We start from the raw sequence: 22,363 nt of genomic DNA on the forward strand, positions 1-22,363 counted from the left end.
GCAGGCTTTTTAAATTTGAATTTTTTTTTATACAGCAGGTTCTTATTAGCTATCTATTTTATACATATTAGGGTATATCAATCCCAATCTCCCAATTCATCCCACCACCACCAGACCCCAACCCCTCTTTCCCCCCTTGGTGTCCATACGTTTGTTCTCTACATCTGTGTCTCTATTTCTGCCTTGCAAACTGTTCACATGACCCACTTATAATGGGATACTTCATGCTCTCTTCTAATCCCATTAGTTTAGAGTGAATTTTCTAAATGTCTGCTCTCAAATCTGTTTGTTAGTTTTAGTTGAGTTATTTACTTCATAGTTATTTCATTAAATATTATAAACTATCTCATGAAATATTACATAAATTAGGATTTGGAAAAGAAATAGGGTGTTTCTATAAAATCACTGTTGAGGGACTTCCTTGGCAGTGCAGTGGTTAAGACTCCATGCTCCCAATTCAGGGGGCCTGGGTTCAATCCCTGCTCAGGGAACTAGATCCCACATGCACGCCACAACTAAGGAGACCACATGCCGCAACTAAGGAGCCTGCCTCCCTCAACTAAGGACCCTGCTTGCTGCAACTAAGAGACCCAGTGCAACCAAATAATTACATAAATAAATAAAAAAGAGAGACCCCTAGTTCTCTTAAAAGCACAGTTGAAATATTTAGAAAAACCTTGAAAAAGCCTTTCAAACTAGCAATGTATGCCAGGTATTTAATGGATGGACAAATTAACTAAAAATATAAGAATTCTATACACAGATTATTTCATGAGTGTCTAATTTCTTGATCATTTCTAAAGAAAAAAGATGAAAATAGCAGAGGATACATTGTACATGTGTTTTCTGCAAAAATTTTGCCAGAGTTTTATTACTATGTATTCATGTTAAAAGGAATTATTTACCTATAAAAAGCTTGGTGGAAAATGTGCATTTATACATTTTTTAGTTAAAATATTATATTTAAGTTAAATATACATCTTTAAATCTGTTTATTAGCTTATCAACTTCAATGTCATCAGAATCCAAGATATTTATAAAATTGCAAAGAAATCCAGTTTGGTAGAGTTGTTTCCATTATTTATTGTATTCATCATATAAGAAACTTTTGTGATTCTGTTTTACCGATATTATTATAAACCTGTTTATTGTAATTGTGCATATAATACTTATCTTCCTATCTGTCTTTATCCTATAAAAATGCATGGGTTTTCATGTATTTTTTTTGTTTGAACAAGATTTTGTATCACTCTTCTTAAGCTACCTTATTGGAGAATGGATTTTTAAGCAACGTGAATTAGGCGTTCATTTATGCAAATCCTCCATGTACTATCTTCATAAGTCAACCAAATAGAGTACTCAATACTAGGCCCTCAAAGAAGATAGGCTAGTGTGTAGGGGATATTATAACCTAATAAGTAAATAAATATGCAAATGGAAACAAACAATCAAACACGAGTATAGGAAAAAGGCATGACAATGTTAATACACTCCCTATTCTCCTAGCCGGGGTCCCAGTGGAAGAAACTCTAAAGGCCTGTATATCATGCAGGTCTGGATGGAAGCAGCTACTTATTTCTTTAGGACAAGAAACTTGACTACTTAAAAGCATTGATTTTCAGGTAGTTTGCTTACTTTTCTTGCTGGAAATCAATGGTCTTAAAATGTTATGTGAACAAGCTAGAAATATACTACAGAGATTCTACTGTTTGAAGTCATACCACAAATTCTTATTCTTGTTCATTAACACTGGTCTCCTCATACATCCGTCTAGACTAGTCTTCTACAACTTTCAGAAGAGAGCTCTACAAGTGCAGAGGTCTCTTTAGTATTTGCTCAAACATATTAACTTGATTAAGCTATGGAGTTTACTTATATTTAGAAAATAAAACACTCTCAGTGTAATTGCACATACTAGTGAAAAGTTTTCTTTGATTCATTCTGTATTTTAAATATAGACATGGTTATTTATTATTTAGTGTTGTTTCACTTGAAGAACCATTCCTCTTCTTAGGCACATGATCATATTTTCTCTGACCCTCTAATGACTTGTATATTATTGACTCTACCTCTTCTGTCTTCAACCTCACCTTGGCCTCTTATCCTTCACGTTTAGAATTTAAATGCAGCAAGTTTTTATTAAATTAAAAAAAATCAAGCATGCCTACACGTTCCTCATATTCTGTATCCATTTCTTTATCTGACACTCACTTCTCAATTTACCTCGCCTGTTATTTCCATCGATACACTGAAAGAGCTATCATTAAGGTCAGAAATTACGTCTATTACTTGAAATTTAAAGATATATTTTATTTCTCATATAACTTGACTTTATATTTTTATTCTACACATTTGATAATTCTTCCAGTTGAATCATTCTCATCTGTAATTTCCTGAGCTTTTCCCACAACTATAGCCACTTTTTCTCAAACATACAGCTCTACTTTTAATCTCGGAAGTTCTAAAAATGTAGGCTTAGTTTCACTTCTGTGGATATTCTTGTCTTTAAGAAAGTCACACCTTTGTCACTGGCTACCCTTCCCAACAACTGCTATCAATACTTAGGACCCCCAAGTGCTTAGGAACTCCTTTGTCACAGGTCTCACCTCTGACTCACATGCGACAGCACCTTGAACGTCTCAAAACCATCCACAGACATCATGTCCATTGCTGAAACTTTTATCTCCTCTGCAAGATTAATTCTTCTTCCCCAACTCAGTAAGCATCACCAACCATATCTAGTTGCATAAATAAGAACCTAGGAGTCAATTCTACATTTCTCCCCACTCCACCACTCTGACCTTCCCCAAATCAATCTGTCACTAAGTCTGGCATACCATACCTCCTAGATAGCACTCAAGTAATTCTTTCTGTTTTCACTGGCAAGACACTGCCCAGAGATGCTTTAAGGGAGACAAAATTTCACACTATCTAAATTTACATTTGGTAAGTTACACAAAATCTTAGCTTCATTTTCCTCACCTATAAAAATGGAATTAATGATGAGGGTGATTTGAGGACTAGATAGACACATATTTAATAAATGCATAACAATGTCAGTAAAGTTTTGCTAAACTTAGCTTTTATATAGTCTTTTCTGTGAATAGCAGGAGAGAATAGCTATAAATATATGCTGAATATTCCAGATCAGTTCTCCACACAGGAGCAAGAACAGTCCTTTTGAAATGCCAATTTCACCATGCCATCCCTTGACCAAAACTTTATCAATTCTCTTCTGTTTTTCTTAGAAGGAAGCACAAAACAATTAACACTGCCTCTGAGGCCCTTAGTGATGTAATTTCAGGATTCTCTCCAAGTTCATTTCCAGACTCTGTTTAGTTACTCTTGCTTCTTCCTGACTTAGGACCTTCCCTGATTTCACAGCCTAGGGTGGGCTCCCTATATATACATGTTTTGTCAATTATGCATATTTCCCCTTCAGAACATTGTCAGGGTTTAGAATTACATGTATATCTTCTTATTTTACTTATGTTTATTTGCATCCTTAGTCTACTAAGTTTCATGAGGGAAAGACTATGCTTTATAACTCATTCTTATAAAGCATAACATGTCCAAGGTCTAACATGTTATCTGGCTTAAAATGTTATCTGGCTTAAAAATGTTCAATTAACATTTTTTGAATAGATTTATGCATTAAGAGATGGGTGAATGAACTTTAAACACACTGTAATTTTACTTCTTTTTCAGGGGAAGATCATCATGTGCATAATTCCACAGACTATTCCTCTACACAAGATGTTGTTTTGATATTCTTTTCCTTGCCCTCTAGTCTAGATAATTAGCAAGAAAAACAGAACAGAAAACTCAAACATACATTTAAGGGAAGATAATGCATTTGTGATGGCAAAATGCTAGTAGAGCAAATAGAATCCTTAGAGAAATTTTGACAATAAAAATACCTGAAGATACAAGACTTATTTTTCATATAGTTTTCATTTGCAAATATTGATAGTAGAGTTATTATTTTTCAAGCAATATCTACTGAGTGCATATTATGTCCCAGACATTCATGCTGTGACTTAGGGCTAAAATAATGATACAAAATATTTATGATGGTTACGATCAAAGTCTCTGGTACCAGCTTTTCTGTGTGAGAATCCTGTCTTAATCACTTACTAGCTGCCCCGGGCAAATTATGTAACCTCTATTTGTTTCCCTCTCTTTAATGAATAGAAGATAATAATATCACCTAACTTCCAGGGTCATTGTGAGGATTCAATGAATGTAAAGAATTTAGGACTATAATTTGTGTAAAGAACTGTGCTTGGCATAAAGGAAGTTTTATATGTTATAAAACATATCACTATCATTATTTTATAGCCTTAGTGCTTAGCTTACAATTAAATGGGAGAAAAAGCAAGTTAATAGACATCAGCAATATACAGTGATAAATGATATCACAGGGAAGTACAATGTTTTATGGAGTCATAAAGTGGGATGCGCTACCTGAATTTGTGGGTGCAGAGAAAGCTTGATGCATAGTGAGACATCAAACAGGACCTGAAGGGTGAGACCAAGTTAGTCTGTAATGAATGTGAACAGCCCTCTGAATGGTAGCATATACAGAATTAGCGTACACACTTTTCTTGACTTGTTAGTGTGGTGAAAGCCTAAAGCCTATCTTGTCAAACCATGTGGAGACAAAAAGTTTACACAAAAAAGGAAAGGTATCTCACAGTCTGCTGAAACGTGTGACTTACAATGGGAGCAATTCTTCACCTTTCCCTTAACCATCTGTTTACTTACAAGTATATTTTGTCTCCAAGAGAATGACTCTAGCTTAGGCAAACAGTCACTTAAACAACTCAAAGTATTTAAAAATATAAATTCTGTCTTTTGATAGGAATCATGATATCCTTTTTCTCCTTTTCTCTCTCCCACTTCCTTCCTATCTTCATTTTTTCTCTGCTTCCTTTCTTTCCTTTTTACTTTCTAAGTTTTAAAATTTTTTCTTCTTTATCATCCCTATGTTATTTTACTTCATTAAGTAAGTTTTGGTTTTTTGTTTTTTGTTTTTCCCTAGCACTGTAGGAATTCTAGATTGTTGAACCCAATCTGGGTCTTCTGGTTGAAGTAACTTTTTATTCCTCATTAAAGCATACAGACACACACACACATAAGATGTTAGCTATGAAACATAAATGAGCCAGAATATAAAAGTGATTTGAAGTATAAGGAAAGGAGATGAAGGAATAGAGGTCAGTCCAGCTCTGCTTTAATACCAGTTCTTCAGAGTGTTAATACTAGGGTTATACAATTTAAGAGAATCCACTTATGAATGATGGCATGGGTTTATTCAGAAGGTATTATTACATAAATACGTTAAACAGAAATTCATATGTGCAGATTATCTTGAAAATATATATCTGAACTGCCTTAGTATTACTTGTACAGTTCCATCAGAACAAGGAATTGGGGGGAATACTTTGTTGCTTTTTTTTTAATGGGTAAATAAATTGTTTTAACTTTAATAGATTAGATTTTAGCAATAAAAACGACTGCACTACTTCATGCAATATTACTAATCTCACAAATACAACGTTGTGATTGAAGACATACATAAGAGTATAGTTTGTATAACTGCATCTATGTAAACTTTAAAAAGAGGTGAAAGCAAATCTATGATGTTCAAAGTTAGGAAAATACAAGGGCAATAGTAGGGTTTTCCTCCAAATCTACATGGTATCAAACAAAATAAACATTGTTGAGCAGTAATACAATGTAATATTTTTTCTTAAGTACACCCTGTCTTATTCCCTCAGGATCTTTGCTTTCAGGTCCACTTTACTTAAAAATAATGTAAGAACAAGGAATCTAACCAAAGTTAATATCCATAGCAATATATATGAAAAGGGCATGTAAAGAAACTGGAACTTTTTTGTTGCTTTTATCTAACAGATTGTTTTTGCTTTAATTTGATAATATATATATTTTTTAATTGTAGATTTTGTTTGTTTTAGATCCTTGAGTACATTAAAGAAAAATGTGTCTGTAACAATTTTATGAAGGCCATAGCTGTCCAAATCAAAATTCAACTTGATGTTTTAAGCCACATTCATATCTGAAATTATAAATCTCACAAATTGCTTACATAGAAATAGATAAATGAAAGTGAAAAGTGTCAATGAGCTGGTCTGCTGAAGTGATTAATCTATTTGCCATATATACATATAAGTTTACTGTTCAACCAAATATTGCATGTTCATTATTATTTGATTAAATGTTTCTACAGGCCCTTAAATATTAATACAATTCTTGTATCCTGATTTGAAATAATCATCAAGATCTGTCAACTATGTTCCTTTGTAGTACTGGGTTTGGAGTGAATCCAGAAGACCTTTGTCATGTGTGTTGCTTTGAGATGTTTTATTCCTAGTGAGTGGAATGTGAGCTGACAAACTTGCCATTACACTTTGCCAGTATTGAAACTGTTGCAAAGGGATTATGAAATTTATCCAGGGCCAGAGTGCTAATCATTGACTAGTTGGCTGAAAACTATGTTGTAGATGCCTGATTCTTAACCCAATTGGCTGTGTAACATCCCTTGAGAACACTGGTGCTAAAAGATTCAGGCTGTTTCAATTTACTCTTTTAATTAAAACATGGAACTAGAGAAGAAACAAATAAAAGAGATGAGAGCAGGGCTTAAAATATCCTCTAGCTCACCCTCAGTATTCTTTGTCACAATTCTGCTGTAAGGCTCCACCAACATCTCTCTGAACAACTGCCACTTTTTCTTTTTCATTATGCAACATGCCACATTTATGGGCTCAAAATGATACTTTACATTCCATTTCCTCAACATAGCATCATTAGAAGGAACACATAATTCCAAGCACTGACACCTAGAAAATGCAATGCATTGTATTACTTCATTACACTTCCTTGTTTAGAGTTAAAAATGTAGATTAAAGAATCCATCAACAAATTTTACTGAGCACAAACTGTTTAGAAACTATTAAATATAGACAGTACTTTAATAGTAAAATAATAGAACTTCCTTTAAGAGAATGGTGTTAACATACCTTGTGAAGAGAGAAGAACTAAAAGTTTAGTGCAGTCTAATTATTCATACATGTAAAAACAGATTTTTCTCCCCCAAAGAAAAATTTACTCCAGATTAAAGGTACGAATTATAAAAATAAAATTGGGGAGAATTATTTATTTTCCATTATGCATTTATTCATAAAACACAAGCAGGCACTGTGCTAATAAGCTTTAAAGAAGAGTGAGATGGGCATGACTCTTTCCACAAGCAGCTTATATTCTACAAAGTGAGGCAGAAAACACATACTTAGTTACACAAAAACAAAATACTGATAAGTGGTAGGTCTCAGGAAGGAAAATCCAGGACAGTAAGAATTTGCTAGTCAATTAGCTGAGTATGTGACTTGTGAAATTTGGATACACTGCATTTTTTTCCAGTTAGTTTTTAACTATAATGAAAATAAACATGTTACTGAGTCCAAGCTCGCTCTGCTCACGGCACAACAGGCCAATAAATCGGAGATGGGGTGTTGAGGAAGGAATATTACTTTAATTGGAAAGCCGTCAAACCGAGAAGACGGCAGACTAACATCTCAAAATAATCATCTGATCAGGGTTTGGATGCCAGCTTCTTTTATAGCACAGAGAGGGGGAGGAGATGAAGAAGTAAAAAGGCCATAAATTTTACAAATATCAGATGGACTGGCCAGCCTTGGGGAGGGGAATGTGTTAATTTCTTCTTCTTGCAACCATCCACAGATGGACAGGGTCCGGATGTTTCCCTGAACAAAGGCACTTTGGTTTAACATTCAGGCAGAGGGGCAGGGTTCCCCGAGGCAAGTCATTATGTATAGACAGTATCCTTTAAGTGAACAAAAGCAGCAGAAAGCAAAGGTTAAAGTAAAAGAAACAGATCCAACATGTAGTCAGATTTGGCTCTTCCCTGTTACAAACACATATTCAAAAGGAAAAATAATTGAATTACACATAGTGTTGATAACATAGACTCTGAAGCCAGACATACTGTATGTGAATCTCAGCTTTGTCACTTAACTGAGATACATAATCTTGGACAAAGTTATTTAACCTACCTACTATCAGTTAATCCATCTGTTAAAGAAAGGAAAACAATATTATCTTTCTTACATGTTTTTTGTAAAGATTAATTGACTTGATAACCATATGAATGTATTAAAACAGTGCCAGTTTCATGTTATATACGCAATACAAAATTTGGTGATGATTATTAGGCTTACAACCATAATGATGCTAAAATATTGAGAGAGTCAAATTTAAACTTATGGTACAAGATCAATAAATGGAATTGTGGACTCTGAATTTTGCATTGTCCTGCATACATACTTAATATTCAATCAGGAGAGAGAAACAACACAATAATTTGAACAGGGAAGTTTAATATCAAGAATTATTAATTATTAGAGTATTAGAGTAAGGAGGGATTGACTATTAAGAAAGAGAACTCTAATCATAGAAAAAGCAGTCACTAACCCTAGGGCTGAGACAGAATGCCCATGGAAGACTCCTGCTTCCCCTAGACCAACATCCGGGTCTTGCAGAAAGCACCCCTGTGACTCACTGAATGGCAGAGAAGTACCTGTGTTGTTCCACTTGTGGTGGAACCTGCCAGAAATCTACCCTCTGGGGTGCCAGAGAAAGCTGTTCCCTGTTGGGTGCTGCTGGCTGACATGCAGTGCAGAAGCAGGGCACTGGGGAAGCCGGATGTGACGCAGGGGTCCGAGGGACTCTGCTATAAAACTGCCTGATGGTCGGGAAAAGTGGTGGGGGAGGGTGCCCACAGCTGAGTGCTCAGAGCCGTGCACAGCAGGAGCTGGGAACTGGAGAATTTACAAGCACTGAAGGAGCTGAGAGACTGCTACCAGAGAGCCTGGTGAAGGCCTACGCGCTGGGAGAAGCTTCTGGCTGCTTAGTGCTGTTCTCCCGTGTCCCACAGGAAAGGGCAGTGAAGAGGGGAAAGTGCTTGTAGGAGTCGCTTGCTATGAGTGAGCAGACCTGTGCTGGGAAGAAAAAACCCTTCTTCCTGGAATGTCTCTTCAGCCCCTTCTACTGACAGAACTTCCTGCCACCTGGAATGGAAAAAAAAGTATTTAAAATGTCAAGTATCATTTTCACAGAGCAATCTGACAGGGTGAATGTGGAGCTGAAGGGCGATTAATCAATACCTGGCACAATACAACAAAAAATTCATTATGAAAACATAATTCTATTCCTTGTGCTAACTTATTGGATATGATTCATTCCAGTGTGGAGTCTAGAAATACTTATGAATTGGAAAATCCACAAATATCATTTGCATTTATAATATTTAAGACAAATATTGGCAACCAATCCTTAAAAAAAATAGGGTACCCTTGAGTTGAGCATCTGCAATATTGACCAGAGTGACACCAGATTTTAAAACTTTTATGGAGGTGTTTTACTATTTTAACATAAAACCAATCCCATCTTGTATTGGTTTTTATCTTACTTCACCTATCAGCAGCATACCCTCGTTGAAACATTTTAAATTTTGGTTTCCAAAATGCCAACTCTTTGACTTCCTACACTGCTGTCTTCTACTCTGTCCTTTCCACTTTCCAATTCATATAGGTAACAGTTTCTTGGGGACCTCTTATCTGTGTTTACTTTCTAGGCTGCATCATCCAATTTCATGCCTTTTAATACCACTGAAGATTCCCACTGACAAAAATATAGTACAAACATTACTGTTTTTTACTATAGTCAACAGACAGACTGGGCTGTAGAGTAAAAGGAAAAAAAAAAAAATCCATATATGGCATCTTCAACAACACTAGGTAAGAAGGAACCCCATCAACTCTTGAACATAGGCATATGTGACCAGGATCAGCAACTTCTCTGTAGAAGTGATAGAGGGAAATACTGAAAGATCTAACAAGTCTCAGACTGAAGGTATTGCCAATAAAATTTATACCCCAAAAGAGAGGTTCTTGGCTGAGTAGCTACCAGGTGAACAAATCTGAGAAAACTGACAAAATTCAAAATCCACACCAGCTTCAAGCTGTTGAAAAGTGCAGATAAAACTACCTCCTTTCCAATTGATAGAAATTTACCACAAACTGCAGGCAGCAGAAGTGGTGGGCACAAATGCTGGGCCTCCCAGATATACAGAAGTAATATGAAAGAAGAGAGGTTCAGAGGATGATAAATTCGGAATGTAGTAGAGCAGCAAAATACATTCTTCAGAAACAAGAGACCCATTTAAAAGCAAAGGTTTGTAGAGCTCTGGAAGATAAAAATGGTACAAAGAAAGTACCTTTGAATTGATTTATCTGTGAGGGATAGAGATGTGACTTCACAAAGAGACATTTTTTCAATACCTCATGGTAAAAATACAAAGGGAGGAATCTGTACATTAGTTATTAGACTGGGAAAGCTAACCTGTTCTATCACTTTAAGTACCTCCTGATAACCTAGGAAAACACAACTCATTTAAGCATGAAAAATCAGTAAGAATTATTACCCATTCACCTATATATATATATATATATATATATATATATAGTAACAAAAGGTGGAAATTAACCAAGTGACAGTACAAAAGTTGATTTTAAAACACACAGAAAAATTTTGAAGAGAGTCAAAAATTAATTTGGGATGTCCGTATCAAGTGATTTATACAGGAAAGAAAATCAGTTCTTTAAAGCAACATTTTATTCCAAAACAGAATGGTGTAACATTTTTAGGATAGTTGGTTTTTCTATCAAGCAGTAGTGTCTTTCAAGAATAAATGAAACAAACAGACAATAAAAATGCAAAAACTCAGGGAATACTGATCTTATACACCCTTTCTTAGAATAAGATATAGGTAAGTAAGAAAAATTTGAAGACGATTTATTATGTGTTCTGGAAGTGAGCATTTAATGTTTTTAAGAATCTAGGAATGAGTGATGGCAATGGATGCAAATATTACAGTCTCCAATACATAAAAATAAAACTAGGAAAAACATAATTGCTAGAATAAATAAATAGTAGAACTGGCTGCCTTACAGATATTAACTTGGAATGAAAAAAGTTTTAAATCAGATATTTAGAAAAAAAATAAGGTAGAAGAAGATATTTCTATGTAAATCTATTAATGTCTGTTAAGCCAATATACAATATCTTATACAACAAGGAAGTATGTGTATTTATAAGACATTAATATAAAAGTAGTTACTAGACCCAAAAATATTGCATACCAAAAGCAAAGAGACTATAAAGTAAATATATGCAATATTATAAAATTATATATCATATATAACATGTAAAACAAATATTTTAATAGGTGATAGCCTATTTCTATTTTTCAATATTGCAAACATATTTAATCTAGTTCTGTAATTGCATGTGTGTGTGTGTTGTAATACATATTGCATATAATTATACAATATATATTATTAATTCCACATTAACCCCCTGACTTCATCACCTTCCATTCTTCCCCTTGCTCACATGCAGTTGTTCTTCTTAAGTACCTCAAGTATCTCCATTGTGTCTGTTATATAAAGAGGTAAAAAATAAAAGGAAGGGAGTACAAAACACAATACTAAAGAGAAATTGAGAAAAAACATTTTGAAGGGAATAGTCCTTTTTTTTTTTTTCATTAGTCAGGGTAGTATCAGACAAACAGAACTGTCCTTGTTCTAAGTAACTCAGATTTCCCCATATATAGTTTCTGTATTACTGTCAGAGTCAAATGCCTTCAAAATCAATGTGATTTTGTCACATCTTACTTAAAATTGCCCAAATAATAAAGTCTAACACAATAATAGCACGCAATGTCAGTTCTCCAATAACTGGACCCATCCTAAACTAATACCCAGAGAACCACGCCAACTTCTCACCTATCACATAACCTGTATTCCAAACACACCCAATTTATGATTTCAATAAAACACACCCTGTTCTTAAACTACTCTCTATCTTTTTCCCCCTTCTGCTTCCTCTGTCTTGAATTTATTTCCTGTTTTATCTATTAGCTATATCTTATTATTTTCAAGTACAAGCTTATTCATCACCTTTGTGTGCTCCTTTGCACATGGCTAACAATCTACTTTAAGTCATTAAACGAAATGAAACTAATGAGTTGAAATACCGATGTTCACTTCTAAATCTCAAGTTCATGGAGAGGATGGGTTGGTGTCTTATTTAATCTCCCTTTTATGTACATTGTAGAGTGTTCGGCACATAATTGATGTGTAACAAGTATTGGTTAAATGAAAAAAAATGAATGAATGAAAGATGGAAGATTGTTATAGAAGTTCATATGGGCTAGGTTTGCATTAAGATAATCAAGGAAAATTTTTGCTGAGTTGTGTGAACTGAATCATGAAGGTGGAGGATAATTCAAGTAAAAGAAACAGGGTATGCCAAATTGTCAAAAAAAAAAAAAAGTGAAGTGATATCAGAAAACATTAAGTTCACTTGTATTTTTTTGGAATATTAGTGCTAAGGACAAGTAAAAAAAAAAAAAAAAAAAAAAAAATACAGAGCCTGCAACTAAACCCAGAAAGAGCACAAAGATATTCAGAAGAACAAAAACTTAAATAGAAGGCCCAACTAGATATAAATTTATTTTCCAAGAAATCAGATAAAAAAGGAAAAAACCTTTAAAATTGTTTTGAGGAGACAGTAATAAAATAAATGTTAGAATCATCTGCTCTTATTTCACTAAATTGCTAGAATAAAGCAATGATATACAGCATAGTAAAGTTTTAGAATGAGTATTCTAACGGTAAGTCTAAGTTAAATGGTTTAAAAAAATAAAGCAATGACATTATCTCATTGTAATTGCTATTCAATCTCCAAAACACCATAGTACAAAATATGGTTTATTTTTGTGTTTTTGTGAAATATGAAATACTTGTTTTTTTAGGCTAAATTAAAATATCCATTGAATCTTTTCTTAAAAATATATAAATTATACTTATATTTCTCTTTACCTATATAGCATAGAAAGTTGTGAATCTTCTTAATAAAAATACAGTACTTTCTATATATCTTTACCATATATAAAAAGATAAAAATAACTTTTGGTGACTGTTTCTCTCATCCAATAACCATCATCTTCCTAGGAACAAGGATTGTGTCTTATATATCTTGGCATTTTCAATGTTTGCTTCAGGGACTTGCACACCGAATTCACTCATACAATAAAGAAGAAATAACAATAAGTAGCATTTATTATTTATTTTGTTCTATACGATATACATTATGTGAATTACCACTTATAATTTTAGCAACAGCTGGTGCTAGGAGTACTAGTATCTTCTCTCTTTTACAGAAAAAACTGAAGTTGAACAATGAATAGCTAAAGAAAGAAAACTCTTCTAATGTCATATCATTGTTAAGTAGCTAACCCAGAATCTGAATCCAGACAGGCCAGCTTCCAAGTCTGATTCTGTAAATATCACAGGATATTCTTTTTCTAGAAGTGGAAAAAAGGCAGGTAATTAAAAGCACAATTACTTGTGTTTTAAAATTTGGGGCCTGTATTTATTTATTTTATATAGGTTTTATATATCTTTGTCTTGATGACAAAATCAGTACATGTCAGTCAAATTTGATTTCAAATTGTTTCAGCATTTATTTAGCAATAATTAAATTCAAGTTTATGTTTCATGTAATCTATCTATATGCAGTACCTGTTGGGAAACAATTCTTCCTGGGTCTCTTATGTTTTGTATATTTGTAAGCAAAGAACTGACTGCCTTTTCTTCCAGATTTCTTTTTTAAAGGACATTTTTATAGCAAACAGGATTGAAAATAGAGATAGTGTCACCCTCTAGATCAAAGGGCAGGCATACTAATTCCCCATTAGAAGAGATTGGAATTCTCTAAACTCAGCATTCCTTTCCTATAATACAATCCACCCCACTTGTACAGTTATCCTCTGACTCTTTGGGTCTCCCTGTAGGAACTGGAACTCAGAAATCTAGCACAAATAAAACTGATTCTCTGGCTACTGCTATTGCTTTAGCAATAAACTGCCCATCTTAGATTAAGGAATCTCATGTCATCTACCAGCATACATAAAACCAAGGCAAGTTAATTAATTAGCTTGTAAATATTATAAAATCGTAGATGATTTAAAGTTCCTAACTTATATATTATGCTTTTCTTACTACATATTATTAAAAGACTTGTTTATAGGAAAGAAAATTTGCTTATTTATCTAATATTTTAAAATATTTTAAAGACCCAAGATTTGAATGATTGGAAGAGTCCATGAAAATTCATCAGACAAAGATGTATGTGGATTTTTCAAATAGTTCAAATGCTTAAATATTTAATCTATTGCTGATAATCTTTAATATATATTTGGCTGGTATGGAATATTTTTAAAACATTAGACCAGCTTTTCACAACAGGGGTCAATTTGTCTCCAAGGGAACATTTGGCAATATCTGGAGACATCTTTGGTATACATTGCTTGAATTATATACGTTCATTGCTTCTCGAAATTGGGAGTGGTGGGGGATCCACTAATAGCATCCACTAATGCTACTGGCATTTAGTGGGTAGAGACCAGGGATGCGGTTAGACATCCTAGAGTGCACAGGACAGCCTCCCCTAATAAAGAGGACCAATTTACTTGGTCCCAAATGTCAATTATGTTAATGTTTAGAACATATCTATATCTATATTTATATCTATCTATATATATACATCTGAAATTGAGATATATAGTTCTATTCTCTCAATGATAAGAATTAACCTGCATACAAAATTACAAAAATATAAATCTCTATATCTATCATGTGTCTATATAACAGTTATTCATGAAAATCAAACCATAACATAAACAAGAGCAAATAATCAGCAGAAAACCAAAATCTCAATTTTTTAAAAGTTTTTAGAATGTACTTTATATAAATATATCAGAGAATTACAAACAAACCTTATTTTTTAAATCATTGATAATAATGTATAGCCAGTAATGTATATACAGAAGAAAAAATTATCATGTATGTGGATTGAGGTGAATGGGTACGATCATTTAAAAAAATTATCCTGTATTTGGTTCCCTAAGCCTATCCTGTTGCTATAGCAACAGCTGTCCTATATATCCATTTGGTATTATAGCAATCTGTCAAGGAAATTCTGACATGCAATAATTTGTATACATTAATTATCAAAATTGTAAGAATATGTTTGAATATTATCTGCTTGTTAGAACAACACTTAAACATCTATGACTTTACAAATTATACTTATAAAATTATAGGTGTGATCACCTTGTGTGTGTGCATATATATATGGGTGTGTATATATGCATATACAAACATATACACTTATATATAATCATATATACATTCATATATAGTCATATATACACTCATGTATAATTAGCCAACATAAACTGAACTTCTATGTCATAGTATCAAATGAAATTTGTCAGAATTTATCTAATTGGTATAGTATTATCTGATTCACAAATATGGACTAAAAGTGTCGTCCTTCACATCATCCAGTGTTAGTAGGATCCATCTACATAGAAATTACAAATGTTATTTTTCAGGAGAAAATTAATGTTGTTTCAAAGACACTAAAAGCAATAAAAAAAGACAACAGGTAGTTTTACTACTTGGTTGGATAGTAACTGAACTTGATAGAACAGTGGGATAATACAAATATTTGTAAATAAATTGAGTATAGCTTTGTAAATTGAACTGGCACGAGATTCCAAAGAAGAAAAATGAATTAATTACTATATTCACAATTTAGGAATACCATTCATACTTAACTCATTTACACAAAAATTTCATCCTGAATCAAAATTTTAGCCTTCCTTTTACTCAGTCTATTAATTGTTGAATATATTTTAAATAGCAACATCTTCTTGTCTACTGAAATACTTATTTAAAATAATTTATTTTCAAAATTCTGAGTAGTTTAAATAGATACATATATATTTACATTCTTTTCAGTTGTTATTTTAAAATGCAGCTCAAAGAATTTTCTACCATGAGAATGTTATTTGTGTGCCTGTGTGGTTGTGCAGGTTCAGTTGTATAAAATGTGGTCGAAGAATCAACTGAAAGAAATAATGAGAAAGAGACAAGATGGTGGCAGAGATAGTAGTGGGGCTGACAGTGGCCCTGAACACGAGTCCCACTAAAACTGAGTTCCTCTGCAGAGTTTATGATTAACTTTTCTATCCAAAATGTTATTCCTTTTCTTGTCCAACACTTATTCTCCTCAAGATTGAGAAATATCAAATAAAACTGGGGATTGAAACCGAGCAGGACACTGTTGGCCCCTCCCAAATACAAAAGCCTTTCTGTGTCCCCCATTTCTTTTCTTTTTTTTTTTTTTGGCTGTGCAGTACATGTGGGATCTTAGTTCCCCAACCAGGGATTGAACCCGTGCCCCCAGCATTGGGAACACGGAGTCTTAACCACTGGACCATCAGGGAAGTCCTCCCCCCCCCAACTTCCTGTTTGTAGGGAAAATGTTTCAGCCTCCTAGACCTTCTCTGAGTTCCAAAGGGCAGATTCAAACAGTTACTAATTAGGGGAGTAAGGCAATGCAGAAAGAAACAATAGTGCAGGGTGGGGCCTCATCCTGGATCTTCCTCAGGGGATGTGCATAACAATTCGGTACATGCCTCTAAGTTCTTCTACAGGAACTAAGGCCCCCACCCAGGTGGAGGATGGTACCTTTAGGCTGAGCACAGCCTGTGGACCCCAGACTGGTTGGAACTAGAAGGCTGATGACTGAGATTCCTGGAACACCACCATGTTACCTCACCACCAACCAATCAGAGGAAGGCCACACACTCTGCAGACCTCCCCCCAAATTTTGTCTATAAAATCTCTTCCCCAAAAACTATTAGGGAGATTAGGTCTTTAGAGCATGAGCCACCCCATTCTCCTTGGTTGGCCTGCAATAAACCTTTCTCCCCTTCAAACTCCAATGTTTTGGTTTGTTGGGCCTCACTGTGTGTCAGGCACACGAACTGGGATTCGACACCAGCCCCAGCTATGGGACAGGCAGTAGCCATAGTGGCTTGTTGGACAAGTGGAAGATTGATGATAAGCCTGTAAAAACTGACAAATGGGATGTGTCAGCTGTGAACAATTCTTTGAATGATTCTGCCAAAATGTACAAGTACGTGGAGAATTTTGGTCTAACTGATGGTTGCCTCACCATCTGTACCATTGCTTGTTTCTTTGCCACGGTGGCTTTGATTTGGACCCAGAGTCCAAGCCTGTTCTGGCTTTGTGCATCATATCCTATTTTGTGATGATGCAGATCCTGACCATTTATACCTCATATAAGGAGAAGAGCATCTTTCTTGTGGCCCCAGGAAAGATTCTACAGGGATGTATCCTGATGATATTTGGTCCATTCTCAAAAGGTTCGGTGACAAATACACTCTAAAGCTGACCTTCATCAGTGGAAGAACAAAGCAGCAATGGGAGGCCGAGTTCACCAAGTTCATTGTTAAGATTTTGACCACAGCAGAACACTGTTATGGATGCATACAAGCCTGAAATATCCAGGCTCAATGTCAGTCTCACCACAGAGAAAAAAAAATAGCCAATTCTATAACCAGCCATCTTTCTGCTGAATCATGCTGAATTAAGGGGTATGGGAGAAAGAAACAGAACTTAAAATGGATAAAGTAAGAAATGTTAAAAAAAAAAAAAAGTCCCTAATTTGTCCTGAAAATTTAGTCTATTCTGAATAAATAGGACTTTCTAGGTCAGATATGAGAAGTTGTAGCTCTAATACCTAGCTATAGCTTCTTTAGTTTGCTGACTGTGTTGTTTTGATTTGCTTCTCTGGAAAAGCATTTTTGCTAAAAGTGGTACAGACTCCTTCCTTCATACCTAGCAGTACTTTATATGGTATAGCTTTGTGTCATGCAGTATTTGAGGCCTCAGTTTTGAAAACTGTTAACCTGTTGCTGACTTTATTGTGTTAATTCCTGCTTCAATGGCTGTTTCCCTTAATTCAGGTTACAACTTTTTGTGTATGTCAGCTTTCCTTCACACACTATATTTGTGGGTGTGTATATATCTGACTTGGGGAGAATTGGGGGAAAAAAAACACAGCTTTTTAATTTAAAACAAATTTTCTACCTGTTACATTTTGTGCTTTTAACCAATTAAAGAAGCTAATGGCATTTTTTAGTTTTATCTTGCCTAGGTTGTCCACTAATATATCTCTGTTGATTTGTGTGTGCCCTTTAACTGCCATTATCTAAAATTTTTTTCAATGAAAGGAAAGATGTGAAAAAATATAATGAGAGAAAAGTCAAGAGTTATGAATTAAAATAGTATTTAAATAGAGTATTTAAATCTACAGAACAAAGATGTTCTACCTAGTTGTTATATTTAAAGAAAAAAGATGTTTTTTATTTTAATTGAGATGTAATTGGTATATAACATTATATTAGTTTCAGGTGTGCAACATAATGATTTAATGTTTGTATATATTGCAAAATAATCACCACAATAAGTCTTGTTAACATCCATCACCACACATAGGGACAATTTTTTTTATAATGAGAATTTTTAAGATCTACTCTCTTAGCAAGTTTTATACATACAATGCAGCATTATTAACTATAGTCAACGTGCTATGCATTACATCTCCATGACTTACTTTATAGCTAAAGAATCAGATTTCTATGCCAGAACACAGGAACAAGTGAAAACTTAGAATTTTTAAATAACAGAATTTTCAAAGTAATAAACTTGAGATATCATTTAATTATTCAATCTTGGATTCTAGAAATAATGCTCAGAAAGTCAGAGTAACTTGGTAAACTTCACACAGGTAGTTAATGAAAAGGAGAGAATCCACTTGTTCCAATATCATTTTGTCTTAATATATTTTAAGACAACTCTGCCCCACACAGGCATACATACACCTCCTCCCAGGGCTCTTGGTGTTCTCCCTTCCATATTGACATAATTATCTACAAGTATCAGGCAATAGCAGTGTTGCTTGATGCCACTCCCTTTTTCTTCACACCATGTAATGTTTGATAACCATCAAGATACTCTGAAAGGTTAGCTTTGTCTCCTATCTTTCTTGGGGATTCTTCAACACCAGCCTTCTCTACATGGGTGGTCAGATCTGTATTGTGCTATGCAAGCAGTAATTCTGCATCCAAAATATATAGCTCAAACTTTTCAGAAGCATGAAAGAATTTAATGCTGTGTTAGATTGTGTCCTGGTGAAATCTGAGTTTTCTACTAAAGAGTAAAAATATTAAAAGTAATCAATGAGCCAAATATGAAAGTCTATTTGACATTATTAAATATTTCCTAGAAAATCTCACTATATCTTCTGAGTTCTTTTATTTTTCCATGATCAAAATTATTTCTCATCTATTTCAGGTGGTCACCTGCACCCAGCACATAGAAAAATACACTCATTGCTGAACTCACTTCATTCAATGGATGTTTTGCTTTTCCAATGTATTAGGCTACCTCCCAGTTAAACATTGTAATTATGCATTTAAATCATTCCCAACTCGTGAGAAGAAGTAGCAGTGCATTACCCTCATTTAAAGCCCTTTCTTTTAAGGTGCTGCAGACAATTCAAAACTATTCTTGACAAGCAATCCTGAATAAAACTTTCTTTTTACTTTATTAATGTACCAGTTAGGGAGAATCTTGACTGCTGACAGAATTTCAGAGATTCTCCATGACGATCTTCAGAGAAACTACTGGCTACGCTACCATAAGTGTCAACAGTGCCTGCTGTTGATTTTTTTGATGGTTCTTTTGAAACCGAGCAAAACCCTGTGGGGCTCCTGGGCATGGAAGACTTTCTGTCCCCCATTTCTTGTAGGGAACAGACCTCCAGCCTGCATGACCTTCCCTGAGTTCCAAAGGGCAGATTCAGACAGTTGCTAATCTGGAAAGGGAAGGGGTGCTGACAAGGGAGGGGCAGCCAAGAAACAATGGTGCAGCCTTTGGGAAGGGTCCTGGTCCCACCTCAAGGAATACACATAATAATTCCTTTAAACTTTTTAAGATGTCAGCATTCTTCATACCGGAGAAAGATCACCTGAGGCTACATTAAAGTTACCAGAGAAGCTCATCAAGATTACCGGAGACCAGACTAAAGGAGTGTAGGCCCTGCACACACCCTAATTTTATCAGCAACCCCACCCTTGAACCATTGCTATAAAACTCTTCATCAAATTCTCCCAGGTGGGGACACATATTTTCAAGGTCAGGAGGCCGCTTGTGTCCCCCTTTGCCTGGCAAAGCAACAAAGCTGTTCTTTTCTACCTCACCCAAAACTGTCTCTGAGATTCGATTAACCATCGGTGTACAGAGGATGCACTTCCGGCATCACTTTCTCACAGCTGTACTGGTCTTCTGAGGAAATTTAATGCCTTTTGTGGAATATATAGTTGTTTCCAAAAAAACAGAACCTTGAGTTATGTCATATCTGAATTTGCCAGTATTTTTGAAAATATTCATTTTAATTTTCAGTTATGTTATTTACATATTTCTATCTATATAAATTTAAAACAAAACATTTTAAAGGTGTTAGAGTTGACAGTTTTATCAATATTCCCTTTTCCAGAATATCTCAGGTATCTTTTCCTCAGAGACTTACATAATTGATAAAAGTTGTATATATATTAGAACTTTACTCATTTATACAGCCTTCTAAACTTACAATTTTTTTATTTTTTATTATCCAGCATTCATCTTTTAATTGTTTAGTTCTATCAAAAATTGTATTAAATTTAGCTCAAAAGAAAAAACATGTCTAGTGGATATCATATGTTAGGCCACAGCAGTGTAAAACATTGGTTTAGCCCATGCATTTTTTAACATTTATGCAAATAATTACAAATAACTATTTTGCTGAACTATATCTGCTGCAATGGAGCAAGTAAAACAATATATTTTAAAATCTGATAGGTTGGTAAAGAAATAAGCATTCCAATTGCATGGTCAAATATGATAGAACACATAAAAATTGTGTTGGTCATAGCATTTAAAGGCATATATAGAAATATATTCCTCTATGATTTTGTTTAAATAGAATTTTTAAAACAATAGGTTGTATAATAATTGGGTACAGTAAATGCTAGTCCCTACACTGTAAATTTATTCACATGATGAGTGCTTCATAATCTGTAAACAGTGATGGAGAGGGTATGCAGATGGAGATGCCTCCTAGGGTAGCACACGTGAGCATTTGGGCTCTGCACCATTAGGTGCTGATTGAAACACAGAGCATGTTACTCACAATGTCTGAGCCTAGTTCATTACCTGTAAAAATGGGAATGTGATAGCTACATTGCAGGATTGTTTTGAAAAATAAATTCAGTAATGTGCTTTTCATAGCACAGGGGCTGCACAAATGTCGACTTGTCTGTTTATCATAATGACCAAGTACTATTTTAGGAACCAATACTCTCTGTATACCTATGGATAATGCCATATTTTAAGTTTTGCAACATGATTGTTAGGGTCTCACCCCTTCTTTAGATGGAATATGTTGTAAAGATGTTTTGATTTCCCCCATCCCAATTTTAGTCACCTGTCTTGTCTTTTTTTCCCCACCTTACTATTACTATTTAAATAATAGCTTTTTGTTTTAAAAATAGTCAACATGTAAGGAATAAAAAAAAAATTATCAAATATCCATTTGTTTAAATATATAACATGATTTTGACTAAATTGACTTTTAAGGTTAACCTGAAATATGAAGTTGCTAAATTAATTGTGCTGTAAATAAAGTACAAAGCACCCAATCTAATATGAATATAATTAATTCCATTCATTTATTAAAATTTTCCACATTTAATCATAGTTGACTCAAGGGGATAATGATCTTGACCTCTGAATTCCTTTAAATGGATCCTCTAGCTACTATTTTCCTTAAGAAAAAAATATACAGAGGAGTGATATGCCCATATAAAAATTATGTACTGAAAGTATAGGCCCTAGAGCAATCCCTCAAGAAAAATCAAGGTTAGGAAGAACAAAGTCTGAAGTTCTCACAAAATCAAGCTTTTTATTTTTATGCATAAGGGAAGATAGTTCAAAACTTAATGTCATCTAGAGATGTTTGTATCCATGAAAATCATTTTACTCCTCATCTTATTCTCCCTTTTAAATGTTCACACTTGCATGCTCTCTCTCACTCTCTCTCTCCTCGCCTTTAAGCCTTTCAGTTTGAAAACAAACACCTCTCCTTCTCTTTGGCAAGTCACCCCATATATGTAAGAGAAAGTGTTGCTTTGGGATCCCTTCCAAAATTCTCATTCTCACCTAATATCAGAGGTCTTAGTCAGGAGGATATAGGTGTTTGCATTTGCAAAGAT

The 22,363-nt window shown here is 34.3% G+C and overlaps 1 pseudogene; it reads left to right on the forward strand.

Moving 5' to 3' along the window:
* Nucleotides 1-12,766: 12,766 nt before the first annotated feature.
* On the forward strand, nt 12,767-17,592 carry LOC118889902 (annotated as a pseudogene).
* Nucleotides 17,593-22,363: the final 4,771 nt, after the last annotated feature.

This window comes from Balaenoptera musculus, chromosome 2 (genome assembly GCF_009873245.2).
Source record: "Balaenoptera musculus isolate JJ_BM4_2016_0621 chromosome 2, mBalMus1.pri.v3, whole genome shotgun sequence".
Lineage (NCBI taxonomy): Eukaryota > Metazoa > Chordata > Mammalia > Artiodactyla > Balaenopteridae > Balaenoptera > Balaenoptera musculus.